Source organism: Rutilus rutilus, assembly GCF_951802725.1.
Source record: "Rutilus rutilus genome assembly, chromosome: 10".
NCBI lineage: Eukaryota > Metazoa > Chordata > Actinopteri > Cypriniformes > Leuciscidae > Rutilus > Rutilus rutilus.
Genome location: NC_140215.1, coordinates 14,982,833 through 14,996,615, shown reverse-complemented (window position 1 = coordinate 14,996,615; position 13,783 = coordinate 14,982,833). Strand labels below are relative to the sequence as shown.

General features: G+C 37.9%; 1 protein-coding gene across 9 annotated transcripts in view; it reads left to right on the top strand.

Moving 5' to 3' along the window:
- dachd (dachshund d) overlaps nt 1–13,783 on the top strand; it is a 109,065-nt gene that overhangs the window by 39,123 nt on the left and 56,159 nt on the right. The window lies entirely within an intron of this gene.

Genomic DNA, 13,783 nt, shown 5'->3' with positions numbered 1-13,783 from the left:
ATCTATCTATCTATCTATCTATCTATCTATCTATCTATCTATCTATCTATCTATCTATCTCTCTCTCTATCTCTCTCTCTCTCTCTCTCTCTCTCTCAAAACTTCCTAGTTTTTCCAAAAACAGCTTTTATTGAAACCAAGCTCAGAAAATGGGCTGTTTTGGATTTTGTCAAATTATTACGTCATGGTGACAAAAGACTGCTTTTCCAGAAGAATATCAACGCCTACTTCTACTACATCATTGCCTCTTTAGCCCCGCCCACCTAGCATGTCATGAAGTAGTAAATAAAAGACAGATTCAAACACAGGATTACTCAAGCTTGCCTCTGCAGACGACTCTGAGGATTACAAGACGTTTTGCAGTGCCAAGTTACTGTGTCTTTGCATTGTAATCCTTGTGATCCTAACATTAAGAAAACGCAGATAAATGTTATTTTTAACAACGCTCCAGTCAGATCTTGTCAGTAAGACACTGTTCATTTGTTTACTTAATTTTACTGCAAATTAAGTTTTTAAAAAGACACACTTCGACACAGGCTTTTCATAGAGACTAAAGATAAAAGATGATGCAGTACCATTTACATTGGATCCGACAGTAATGCCACAACACACAATTGTGAGTAACAGTGTTTTTATCATGTGTCACTATTGCTTTGTCTGATACAGATCATTTGATATGTACTGAGTATTTATACTGTAGCGCAACAGTCAAACTGTGAATGGTTGTGATTTTCTGTTCTTTAATTTGCTTCCACATTTACGCATTGGATTATCGGATACAGAAGAAAGCACGCTGCTTTTGTTATTGTTTTGATCTAAGCCATTCACTGAAATCCTGAATAAAAGCTTCAGTGAGTGACATATTGTCATCTGTAAATATTACATTTTATTTAAAACATGACTCTGCAAATGACTATGTATACGTTTTTCAATTATAACTGTGGTTGAGTAACTCTAAGTACTTAAAATGTATTGCCACAACCAAGACTTATAAAGCATGTAATATGCAGAAATGTTTCACATTGTTGGCAAATGTTTCAACTATGTAACAAGATATTTTTCAACACCGGAAGTTTTCAAAGCAATTCCACAAAATAATTTTAATATGGAAAATTGTTACCCAATCATAGCAGTGGGCGTTTACTTCCAAGTCTTGAATGACAAGACTTCAAAACAGAGTGTTCGAAAGAAAACAGTATAAAATATAGCTTATTAATTCTAAACTAGGATGTTTTTTGATGTAAAAATCTTGATAACAATATAAGTGGACCTCAGAGAACATTATAAAAAAAATTTGCAGCTCATGACTCGTTTGTCGACCCCAGAGGGTTAACATGGACAAACCCTCATCCTTGAAAACCACCATTGTCCTCCATAGTCTCCTCTGTATTAGCTAATAGTGCAGAAGTATCCATGCAACATTATTCCTTAAACCCATTATCAGCCTGTGAGAAAGATTTCTGCTCTCTCTCATGAATAATTGGACCCTAGCACCTCACCATAGTTTATTTCTGTTTAAGCAACCTTGTCCACGGAAGTCACTCAAACGTTGGCGTGTCATGCTAATTCTAAGCAGATGCCCGTTCGACCCACAGAGTGATTAGTTTCGATATGCGAGGCGCAGAGTACGAGACGTGCTCGAAATATCTGCGAGGGTCTGGCACGAGAGTAGAGAGCATAGATGTTCCTCATCTGTAATACACTGTGTAGACTAATATCTGCTGCTTTTTCTTATATTGCAGTGCGATATTGATCTGCTAAAATTGTACCATATTGGAGCTGTCTGTTGTGATATTCATCATTCTGTCATGCACCCCCCCCCCCACCCCACCCCCCCTCCTGTAGCGACGAGTTATTAGAGGCAGCGGTTTGAAGAGGTTGAAGGCTTTAGTCGCAGAGATGTTGCAAACAATTCATCATAAAACTGAGAGAGAGATAGCAGAGAGGGATGGAAAAAAATCTCAGGTGATGTCTCGCTTAAGATTTATGTGGACCAGGGCCATGCATTAAGAATTACATCATCAAGTGGTGTGAAGACTTCGCACGATGTGCTGAGTCGGACTATTTGCCCTCACGCTGAGCCTAAATGGACTTTTCTTACCTCCTCATGAAGCTTTTTAATGGAATCGCGAGCTTCCAGGAATAAAACGAGTGATTTAGTTAGCGTGGTGGAGGCTGGGTCACGGGCCCTGATAAAGCTTGTCTGAAATAATTGTCATTCTGTGGGTTTAACGACACGGGCCTTGCCTCGCTGCCATTACGCCACATTTGGCAGCTGATGGCAATCAGACAGCGAGGATGAAAGTAAACTTGTACGTGCCACATTCGATTTGTCTCCTGACTGGGTGGGGCGCTTTTCCCTCCAACTGTCTTAAAAGGTTCTGGTTGTTTGCTCTCCGCACGCAGTCGGTGATTCGTCCTGAAGGATCAAAGAGACTCAGACGGATGCGGCTGACATGCGTTTAGCAGCCGGGCCTTGATTTCGTTTTAGCATGGACAAATCGAGGGATTCTGTTAGCAGGAGACGTTTTTGTGGGGTCAATTGTTTTGTTTTCACAGTAAACAGCGTTCAAATGGAATTGATCAGCATCCGGGAGTCACAGAGGATGATTCGTTCTGCATAAACAGTATTTAGAAGCGCAGGAGGAGGAGGAGGAGGACGGGGCGGATCGTCTCTGCCACGCAGACTCGCTGTGCCGTTGTGTAAACATCGCTCTTCCTCTCCCACCACAGATCACTTCTGGACTCCCTGGAATATTTACATTTCATTAATTATTAAGAAAGCAGAAAGAGTATAAACAGTGGATAAATTTTGTTTAATGTTTCACACAGGATTCCGATTCCACAGTCCAATTAATGTTAATCATTAAGGACTTCCTGTTTAGTCCTGGCGTTAAGTTTGTTTGTCCCTGAGAGGATACAGACCTCACATCCTACGTCTTGCACAGTACCAAGATATTTGCTCTGGTTATAATTAGTCAGTTGCCCGTTTTAGTTGCGGCCGCCTGAATTAACGACATTGGAAAGTCAGTATGTGACTGAAATGTCAAAGAGCAACCAGAATGATACCATTTGAAATGCATGTAATGCAAAACATGGATGTTTATGAATCATAATTCCATGTTATGTGGGACAAATGTTCTCAGTTAAAGAAAAAAAGGCTCTAGATTTGAGTGTGTGTGTGTGTTTGTGTGACAGTATAGGCACTCCTGTTTGTGTGGCACACTGCCCTAATCGTATTGATTCTGAAATCATATTTGCCAAATTAATATGCATCAGTCTGAGAGTGCTATTGTTTTGTGCCCTCTTAATTGCTTCCTCTTGTTAATATTAAAAGCACATTAAAGTCTTAACTATTGGCTCTATCTGAAGTTACTTTTGACGACAATTTCATAAGACAATGGGAAGGATTAATAAACTGCAGCTTGATCTCTGTTATCAAGCTCTTTTACTATAGGGAACCAATTAAGTACCCTTCAAGATGACTTTCACTTGCTGCACTGGTCTGTTCCTCTGCCAGAATTTGGGATTAATTGGGAATTAATATCCTCTCTAGAACAAGTTCGCTTTGTTTGCTTTGTCTGACTTTAACAATCGGCACTGAGGTGATCCCAACCTGTTTGTCAAATCCCCCCCTCCTCCCCTTCTCCGAGATTGATATGTACACGTCCCAGATCCCTTCAAGCTGAAAATATGGGCCATTAAGAGAGAATAGTCGACAATGATTTCGTTCTCCACGTAGAATTTTTTCGAGCTTTATTAGCCATGCATATTAATGACTCAATTAATTCTATTCATCCTCGCAAGTCATCTGTTTGTTTTCGCCTGACCTTTTATCTTAGAAGTATTCACGCTCGACTCGGTTTAAGCACTTCCTCTATGCTGGCGTTCTCCCACAGTGGCCGAGCGCCTCTTCCAAAAGGGAGTCGTTTAATGTGTTTGGACGAAACCTCCCTCTGTTAGAAAGCACGGCGGATGTAAATGTGACAGGAAATATGCTATTATTACAAACCGAGCCTTTCGTCTGACATCCCACTAAATAAAATTACAGCATTTCCCCCTTCTCCCTCCCTCCAGGCTCCATCTGCCTCTAAAACACCTCTCTTTTTTTTTTAATTTACGAAGATCGGAGTAAACAGGCATGTGATGCGGAGGAGACTGGGGTTGGATACTTGCCCTGCGCTACATCTATCTCCCATTCAAAGTTAGTGGTGAGGACAGGACATATAATTGAAAACTGCAGCTGGACTGTGTACAATCTTGTAAAAGGATGCCTTGGAAATTAGATTAATCAAGAGGCAGACATTGTGGGGAAAGTTTGTTTCGAATGCCTGACAGTATCGCTCTTTCTCTCATTTCAAATGCTGGCAGGGCAGCAGGCAGCTCCAAGGGAAATGTGCTCCTTTCATACTTGAGTAATTGATGAATTGTATGCAATATGCAAATGAGAATCCATAAATCTTATGAATGACAGCTTAATTTATGTGAGCCTTAATGAATGCAGGATTAGATTTTAATTAAATATCCTCAAAGGCACCCTGACTAGTAAGTTTTTAAAGCCTTGTTTTGAAGACTTGTTTCATATGCGTCGCAGTTCTGCGTGGCAAAGGAGATCACGGAGAGCATTTCCTCACTATTCCGAAGATAAGCGCAGCACTGTTTTGTTAACCAAAGGGACTGAAATTAATAAATATTGCGATGGAAATCATATCTAGCCATCTCATTTTAACTTTCCTGGAACTGTTCATTTTAATACATTTGATTAACTGCATTTACTTTTTCCCCACTCTCTGCCGTATCTGATCTATAACATTTTCTGCAGTGTCTTTTTAATTAAGAGAATCGTCCATTAGGCACGGAAAAGTCAACCAATTAGGCATTCTACATCAGTTCCCAGGATGTACAGGCCTGCTGCTCCTTATTAGTGCTAATAGTACTGATACAAAACAATTTTAAGCTTCACAATTATAGTATGCAATTAAGAAATCGGCTTTTTGTCATTAATGATGCATTAAAATAATAAGCAGTTTATCTTGCTTTCAGATCTTTTTTTCCCTCTAAAATCTCCCTCCAGTATGAAGTTATCTCAAACGGTGTCATGTTTGCAGTTGCAGTCCACAGTTAACCGTGTGGATTTGCTTGCATTTATGGATAAACTGGTCATAAAAGTTACAACAATAAAAAAGAACAACCCTCAAACACCTAAAAACTACAGCCAGTAATGAGAAAATTCTGGAATAGCATGAACCATGTTTTGGTCAGTAACCTTTTATCTGGCTTTTTTTAAATTATTATTCTAAAAATGTCATTGACCTGTGATGTTTTTGCAAAGTACAACAGAGTTCACTTCAATTCAGACAAGAATAGACAAACACATTATGTTTAGACAAATTAAACACACAGATAATTTTGGTTAGGAAAAAGTATGTGAATCCCCATCCCAATGAGTTCTCCAAAAGCTAACTTAAGTCAGATAACCTGCGGTCCAGTCAATAAGACGAGACTGGAGGTGTTGACCAAGTTAACAATTCTTAATCTTCGATTTTTTTTTTTTTTTTTTTTTTTTTTGAGGCATGGTTCATATTAAACAAAGTTTCCTATGAACAGCATGGTTCACATACTTAAAAAAAAAAAGTTTTATGGCCAGTTGTTCTGCGTACTTTTACATGAGGACACGGCCATGTAAATAAAGCTCAAGGAAGGAACATAACTGGGTTGCGAGTTCCTTTGCAGTGGCGCAATCTGATTGCCCTGCCCAGAAGCTCTTTAATCAGACTGTGTTGCGTACAAAAGCAGCAGGAAGGCCACTTTTATAACCTGAGCACTCTTTGTATCTCTAAATGTTATGCCTGGCGCGGTACTGTTGAAGGATCGGGCAGAAAAACACGTCTGGGGAGGAGAGGTCCACTGTTTGTAGTTTGTAGTGAGGGTAACCGCTCCCTTTGATTGTTTGCATTTGATCTAATATATTGTTCCTCACTAAAGTTCACCGTTTACCAGCGGATGCAGCTGTTCCTGCTTATAAAATGCTTTATATGAAGTGCTCACACATAATCCATCTATGCTGATCTGATAAGGCATCTACCTGGCTGAGGGTGACAGGTGTGAGAAGGAGAGAGAGAGCTGGTGGCAATAAACAGTTCGATGCAAATAAAGAGAGTGATAAAATCTGAGGCAGCACTGATTAATGCAGGAGCGCCTGTGGAACGGGCCATCGCTGTGCTCCGGCTGACCTCTTCTGTTAGCGTTCCATTCATGTGCAGGTGTAAGTGACTGAGACAGCCATTTGTGTTTGCTATATATCAGGTATCATTGCAGATTCTACTATTTTGCTTCCCTACGACCCTTGTTGAAAACTTCCAGGGACGTTGAAGTTGATGCTGGCGGTTTGTGTAGGGAATAAAAGAGATGATTAGTGGTTTGCAAAGTCAAGAATGTTAGTGTTTCGTATTCGTAATGCGATCACGGCCATATCATTTCCATGGTGGTCCTGAGCTTTTAAAAAGCATGTTTGATGAGCAGTAAAGGGATAGGTCACCCAAAAAAATAATAATAATTGTGTCATCATTTACTCACCCTCATGTTTGTTCATACCCATATGCTGTTGTTTTTTTCTGTGGAACGGAAAAGGACAAGTTTCCCTTTAAAATGTTTCGAACAGCCATTTGTAATCATTCCACTAGGTTTAGAGTCCATAAATTCTGATTATCCAGTCTAATGTATTGGCCTAGTTTCATGTTTCAGTTTCGAGTCTGTCCTTTCAGTGTACAGTAGTTTCAATTGAATATCTTTCTAACTGTGATCAATTGGCCAGAGTTATATGCTTCGATCTTTTAGTCAGTTTGCACAAAGATTGCATAGTAAAATGGAAGAGCTTTACCTGCCAGCATTCCATCTAATCAAGCCGAATAAAGCTGCAAAGTCAGGGGGCCTAATCTGAGCGTAGTGTGTTATTGTTAGTGCGGAGACCTCGGTTTGTTATCAGGCCCTTGTTTTCTCTGCTGGCCACCACCTCAGCAAAGTAATCAATGAGGCATGTGCTGCTATCGCACGGAAAGAAATGAAAAATAAACCACTGATAATCCTTCAGTTAAAAGGTTATTCAGGCTGATAAAAGCTATTTTGCTAATTTATTTACACTTTGCTTCGGTGAGATAAAGAAAGGGAACAATTAGGGAATTCTAGGTGAGAGATTTGAAAAGGGCAATGGCATTGAGTTAATATTTTATAAGGCCTGATTGGCGGGCTACTGGAGGAGTCTGTATTTACAGAAGCAGAGATGCTGTGATTTGTCCGCTTGTTTTGGTTGACTGCGAGTAAATGGAATAAATATCTTCATCTTTACCTTTCCCAATGACAAACAAAAGGAAGACGGGAAAGGTTAATTGCTCCATTTGAGGCGAATCAAAAAGGAATGTTCTTTCTGTAAACCTGAGCGAGACATGTATTGACTCCTGGATAACGTTTCATCAGCTGGCAGCAAAATGTGTCTCCATTAGGTCCAGAGGTCCACAAACCTTTCTGAAAAATACTGACCAAATATATTCTGTGTGCTTCTCAAATTTGTGTTTAACTCTTTCCATGCCAGCGTTTTTTGAAAAAGTTGCCAGCCACTGCCAGCATTTTTGATCATTTTCACAAAATGTTCATGGCCCCGAGAATATTTTGTTGAATGAATATCTGAACATAAAATATGTCAAAAGAAAGAACGGCCTCTGGTTTTAAACAAAAAACTGTTTTATTCTAGCTTCATGCATTCTTTTTTTTAATCAACACTTGAATGTGGGAAAGTTTCTTAAAAAAAAATGTTGCGCAAAAAGCTGAGAAAAACGTGTTTTTGTCAAAGACTACGTCCTTGCGTCTAGATCGGATTCAGAACGATGATCAAAACATAGATGGAGTCCATCAATTTCTTCAATGGCGTTGAAGTGTTGTCTCATAAATGACAAAAAAAATTGTTAAACTGCTTTTATTAAATCTGAACTAGGTAAATGAATATGCTGTTAAGATATTCAAACTGATTCCAAGTTAGATCATTAGATATTAGAGATCTTTAGCTAGATATTATACAATTATACAGTATGTGTGCTATTCTGTAAATAATACCTAAACTGGCTAAAAATAATTAAACTGGCTTTAAAGGATTAGTTCACCCCAAAATGAAAATTTCCTAATAATTTACTCACCCCAGTGCCATCCAAGATATCCATGTCTTTCTTTCCTCAGTGGGAGAGAATTTTTTTTTTGAGGAAAACATTTCTGGATTTTTCTTCTAACAATGGACTTCATTGGTTACCATTGTTTAACCAAGTCCAAATCAATGCAGTTTCAAAAGTCTTTGAAGTGTTTAAACGGGCTGTACGCGATCACAGCTGAAGAAGAGGTTGTTATCTAGCGAAACGATAGGTCATTTAAAAATTTTTTTATATAATTTATGGACTTTTTACCTTCAATAGTTCGGATTGAGCTGATCAACAAACGGACAGGGAACTACGTCATCACGTTGAAAGGTCACGCCGGCGCCGGCAATACTATTTGAACTACTATTCATATTCATCAGAATGTTATTCATATACCATTCATATTCATATTCATATTCACTGAATACTATTACTATATATATATATATATATATATATATATATATATATATATATAATAGCAAACAATACTATTTGAACTATCCTCCTACGTACGGTCGCATTGTAAACAGTGGGGCGGTACTTCTGCCGGCGCCGGCGTGACCTTTCAACATGATGACGTAGTTCCCTGTCCGTTTGTTGATCAGCTCAATCCGAACTATTGAAGGTAAAAAGTCTATAAATTATAACAAAAAATGTTTAAATGACCTATCGTTTCGCTAGATAATAACCTCTTCTTCAGCTGTGATCGCGTACAGCCAGAGCTGCCAGCCAAAGACTTTTGAAACTGCATTGATTTGGACTTAAAAACGATGGTAACCAATGAAGTCCATTGTTAGAAGAAAAATCCAGAAATGTTTTCCTCAAAAAACATAATTTCTCTCCCACTGAGGAAAGAAAGACATGGATATCTTGGATGGCATTGGGGTGAGTAAATTATTAGGAAATTTTCATTTTGGGGTGAACTAATCCTTTAATGATGCCTGTTATGTACACAAAACTCTAGTTTAATACAGAGATGAAATTATTTACACTAGTCTTTGGATATAAGTTTGAGGAAAATTGCATTCATGCAAGTGTTTACGTGTCACAATTTTTTTGTTATTTAGCCAATGACTTGGAAGAAAGAAATGTCTTTGGATCCACTGTTTATAAAACAGATAATAAACAAATAATAAGAAACAACATATGAGAGGTTGAATTCAGTTATTTGCCAACTTTTGTATTGTGGAAGTGAGATGGCCATATGTTTTGTGGGTTTAATCTGATTGCTTTCTCAGTGTGGTGGGACGGAGGAGATCATGTTCCAGTGTGAACTCCTGGGTCAACATGGACCAAGTCCATTAAAGGAAACATGGTTCAGGGAAAGTTCACTCTTATTTTCTTTTCGCCATGAATGCAAAACAAAATGAGAATTCCAACATTTGTTACAAATTTGCCACTTTTTGGCCTTGGGCAAATGCTGTCTATAAAAGATCCTAAGTTTGGATACAGGATCTGTTATTAACTATAGTATGAGCAATAAAGAGAGATTGCTGGGTGATTATCTGGTTTTTGATGAAAAGTTAATGCAATATAGCAGAACACACAAACATATATTCATGTTCAGGTATATATACACATTATTCGTGCCATGAGAAAATGTGCAAACAATTTTTTTTCTTTTTCTCAACATTATACTTAATATGTAAAACTAAATCTGTTTGGTCGAAGTACTTATTTGACCATTTAAACCTTCTTCCCACTTCCTTTGAGACTAGAGGGTCAAAACCTAAATACCCCACCTCCCATAATTTGCACCCTGGTTGAAACCCTCTTCATTAATAACTGGTTGGCTGTGTCTGCATTGCATTTTGCAGCTAATTTCAGACGTTTACCTTCTGAGTAATACAAACCACTCAGCTTTATCTAATAAATGAATGCAAGCAAACATTGCGTTTTCCCTCTAGGGGTGAAAATCTTGTTTATTTGAATTTGTCAGCGCCGCGCTCAGCAAAACGTCACGGATAGCCTTGCTTCTACCATTGTGTGGAAAAATATCCTCAAAAAAAAAAAAAAGGAAAAGGAAAAAGGATATAACTAAGTTTGGTAGTGGTGACATCCAGTAGTGGAGTGCACAGGGCATATCTCAGACACAAGTGGATCTCATGAACCATTGTTGTGCTCTAATAGCCTACTTTTGAGGACTTTTTGTGCTGGGCTATTTAAGGACTCAGCATCCAGCACATGACAAATTGTACTTGTTCTTTTGTGAAGGTCCAGCTCTTGTTCTCCCTTCGTCCTCAGTGGCCCCATAATCGCTGTTTACAGAAGCGACAAACAGCAGAGAATGCTCATGCATATCTCAGCTAAATGACTGCAGTGTCCTCTTGAACATATGAGCACAGGCCATGCTGTTTTAAGTGAAAACCTTCTGCACTGTCGCATGATGGGGATTTCAGTTTCAAACACTTGATGTTATTCAGTTTTGTTTCCAACTTGTTTTTCAAAATGCTATCTGCTGTCATAAATGAAATACAAGCAATTGACCAAACACAAACACACACACACACACACACACACACACACACACACACACAAAAAAATCAGAACAAAATAAAAATGGTTGATAACAATAACAAAACTTCAGTATGTATCTCTTAAAGCTATAGTTCACCCAACAATTAAAATTGCGTAACACTTTATTTTGATGGTCCACTTTAGGCATTCTACTAACTATAAGTAACTTTGCAACTACATGCCAACCAACTTTCTTTAGAGTGTTAGTACGCTGTTAGAAAAAAAAACAGATTGTAGACTGTCTGCCTAATATCTGCTAACACTTTATTTTGATGGTCCCCCAACAGACATACTACTGACTGTAAGTAAACGTCTTGTCATTTTGTTATTGTTATGTCATACTGATATTGTTGACTCATTCTACTAACCCTAACCCAAATCCTAACCTAACTGTCTACAGTGTTAGTTGACATATAGTTGCAAAGTTACATCATCAAACAAAGTGTAACCAAAAACTGTCATCATTTACTCAAGCCCCTGTTGTTTCAAACCTGTATGACTTTAATTTTTCTTGATTTGGAATACAAAAGATGAAATTTTAAAGAATATATTTTCCATACAATTGTAATGAATGGGGACTGGAGCTCAAAAGGAGCTTCAAAATGAGGCAGAGGCTCCATAAAAGGAACATAAAAGTATCCTATATGACTCTTGTGCTATAGTTCTGTAAGTGAACGGAAAAATATAATTATTCAATTGAACTGAAGAACTGTCTGATTCATGAATGAAGCATTCAGGCTGCTTTTGTGAACTGGTTCAATCAGTTCAGTGAAAAGATCTGACTCAAAAGAATGATTTGTTCATGAATTGGATGCTGCAGTCTGTTCCTCACATAATGGTATTGTGTGGCTTCAAAAAAATGAGTACTGTGCATTTTAAGACTTTCATGCTGCTTTTTGCAATGTATTACACCTTTTTGTTCAGCAAAAGAAAGTCAGTTATACAGGTTTGGAACGACATGGAGGTGCGTAAATGATGAGAAAAAAAAAAAAGGTGAACTGTCCTGTTAAATATTTATTGTATTATTTAGTTAAAATATTGCTGCTACAGCCTATAAAAAGCCACTGTTCTCCTCTTCGACTCTATACTACCTTCGTCAGATATGGTGTAAACACTCCGTGAGCAGATCCCACCACAGCTCGCAGGCTAAACGTCTGCTTTGTTCACAATCCCCTGCTCTTCCTGGAGCTAAAGTTGATGTGACATTTTGTCCATTTTTTTGTCCAAGTTTTTTCTGCTTTTGGCATTGTTGAGGGAGGAAGGCTTTTACCATCACATGCCGTCTGTTGAGGTCTTTCATAAATAATTCAGTTGAGTACATTGAAAGTGATGACAGCAAAACTGTCATGCAGTCTCCCACATAAGATCAAAGAGGTGTTTCTATAGGACGAGGAATTCCATTTTAGGGCATTCTCTGGGTCGGCCATGTGATTGTTTGTTGCCGGGGTCTTTTTAGCTCTCTTGTGACAAACTCAGATAAAGTGCTATATTTAAAGTGATAGTTCTTCCAAAAATTTAAATGGTTTTATTATTTTCTCACCCTCATGTCGTTCCAATCCTGCATGGTTGACTTTCTTCTGTTGAATGCTCAAGTAGTTCAGCATGTCAAGCCTGTAAAATGACAAAAAGCTTCAGAAGCTGAAGTCATAGATTTATGTAAGGAAAAGATGGAAATTTGAGTGGTTATTTACTGATAATCTTCACATTTGCATATATTCAAATATGGCATTGTCATGTCACATCTGTTTTTACATGAATTGTGCCAAATGTCATTGTTTCTTGTTACCATTGTGCAAATTTGATATGACAAATTAATGCTTTTTTTGAAGCTTGACAGCCCCATTCCATGTTCACTTTCATTGTATGAAAAAGAGCAGCTTGAACATTCTGCCCAAAATAACGAAAATGTAAGGGTTTGAAACAACATGAAGGTGAGAGCATAATGACAGAATAATTTTTCTGCAAACTATTCTTCTAAAATAACTAAAATGAATTTCAAGGTAAGAGATTAGCATAATAACTTCAAATAGAACAGCAATAAATAACTTGATACATACCAATTATGAACAGAAGGGACACTGCGAAGATGAATTTGAAAGATTCCTAAAGATGAAACTAAAATAAGTGTGAAATCCCTTCTGGAACATTTTATATGAGGTATGAAGAAGATGATGTCTCTATTTCGGTTGCGTGATGCGATGTGGAAATGATTCTGTCACATCTGAACAGGCTGATATGGTTCAAACTCCTTACAGTGTGAATGGCCCCAGGCCTGACTATATCGAGTGCTGCTCTTTCTCATGGCTAAAATTCTGAGCGTGGAGTTTATGGCCTTTTCTGTTTTTAGTGTGCGAAGTAAAGAATTTCCGTTTCAATTTCATGCCTGTCAGGGATAAAACATGATAAAACGCAATGAAATGCAGCTCATCTGCTCAGTCTGTAAATTGACTAAACTGATGCACATGACAGAATTTGGTGGTACATGAATAAGTGAGGTTTTTGGCCTTGGTCATAGTGAACTCTTCTGTGTTTTTTTTTTGGGCCATGAAAATGAGGCCCTGTTTAGTCACTGGAAAAGCAGAGAACGAATCCTTGAGTTAATGAAGGTCTCTTTCAATCATGTCGTGATATACCATTGTATTGCAAGTGCTGTGAAATATAGGCAATGCCCTGAAAATTTGCTTTTCTCTCTGGTAACAACTAAAAGCAGGAGCATTTATTTATTTATTTATTTATTTATTTATTTATTAGCTATTATTAGCAATTATTTTAATTGTTAACATTAGGTGGCACATACAGATTTATTGATTGATTGATTGATTGCTTCATACAGTGTTTGATTTAATGATGAACATGAATGGAGGGTCTTGTGCAGTAACTAGTAATCAGTAATCAGTAACTAGGATGTGTGGTTGTCATTGAAACAATGCTACATAATAGGTTTGCATATATCAGTTGACCAACTCATCATATTTTTAATGCTTTTGGTATGTAGTTAGTTTTGAAAAAGTACAGAAGACTTTTTTTTTTTAAAGTCATGAGAAACATCCCCATTGGCTGAAGCGCCCTTGGTAACAACCACA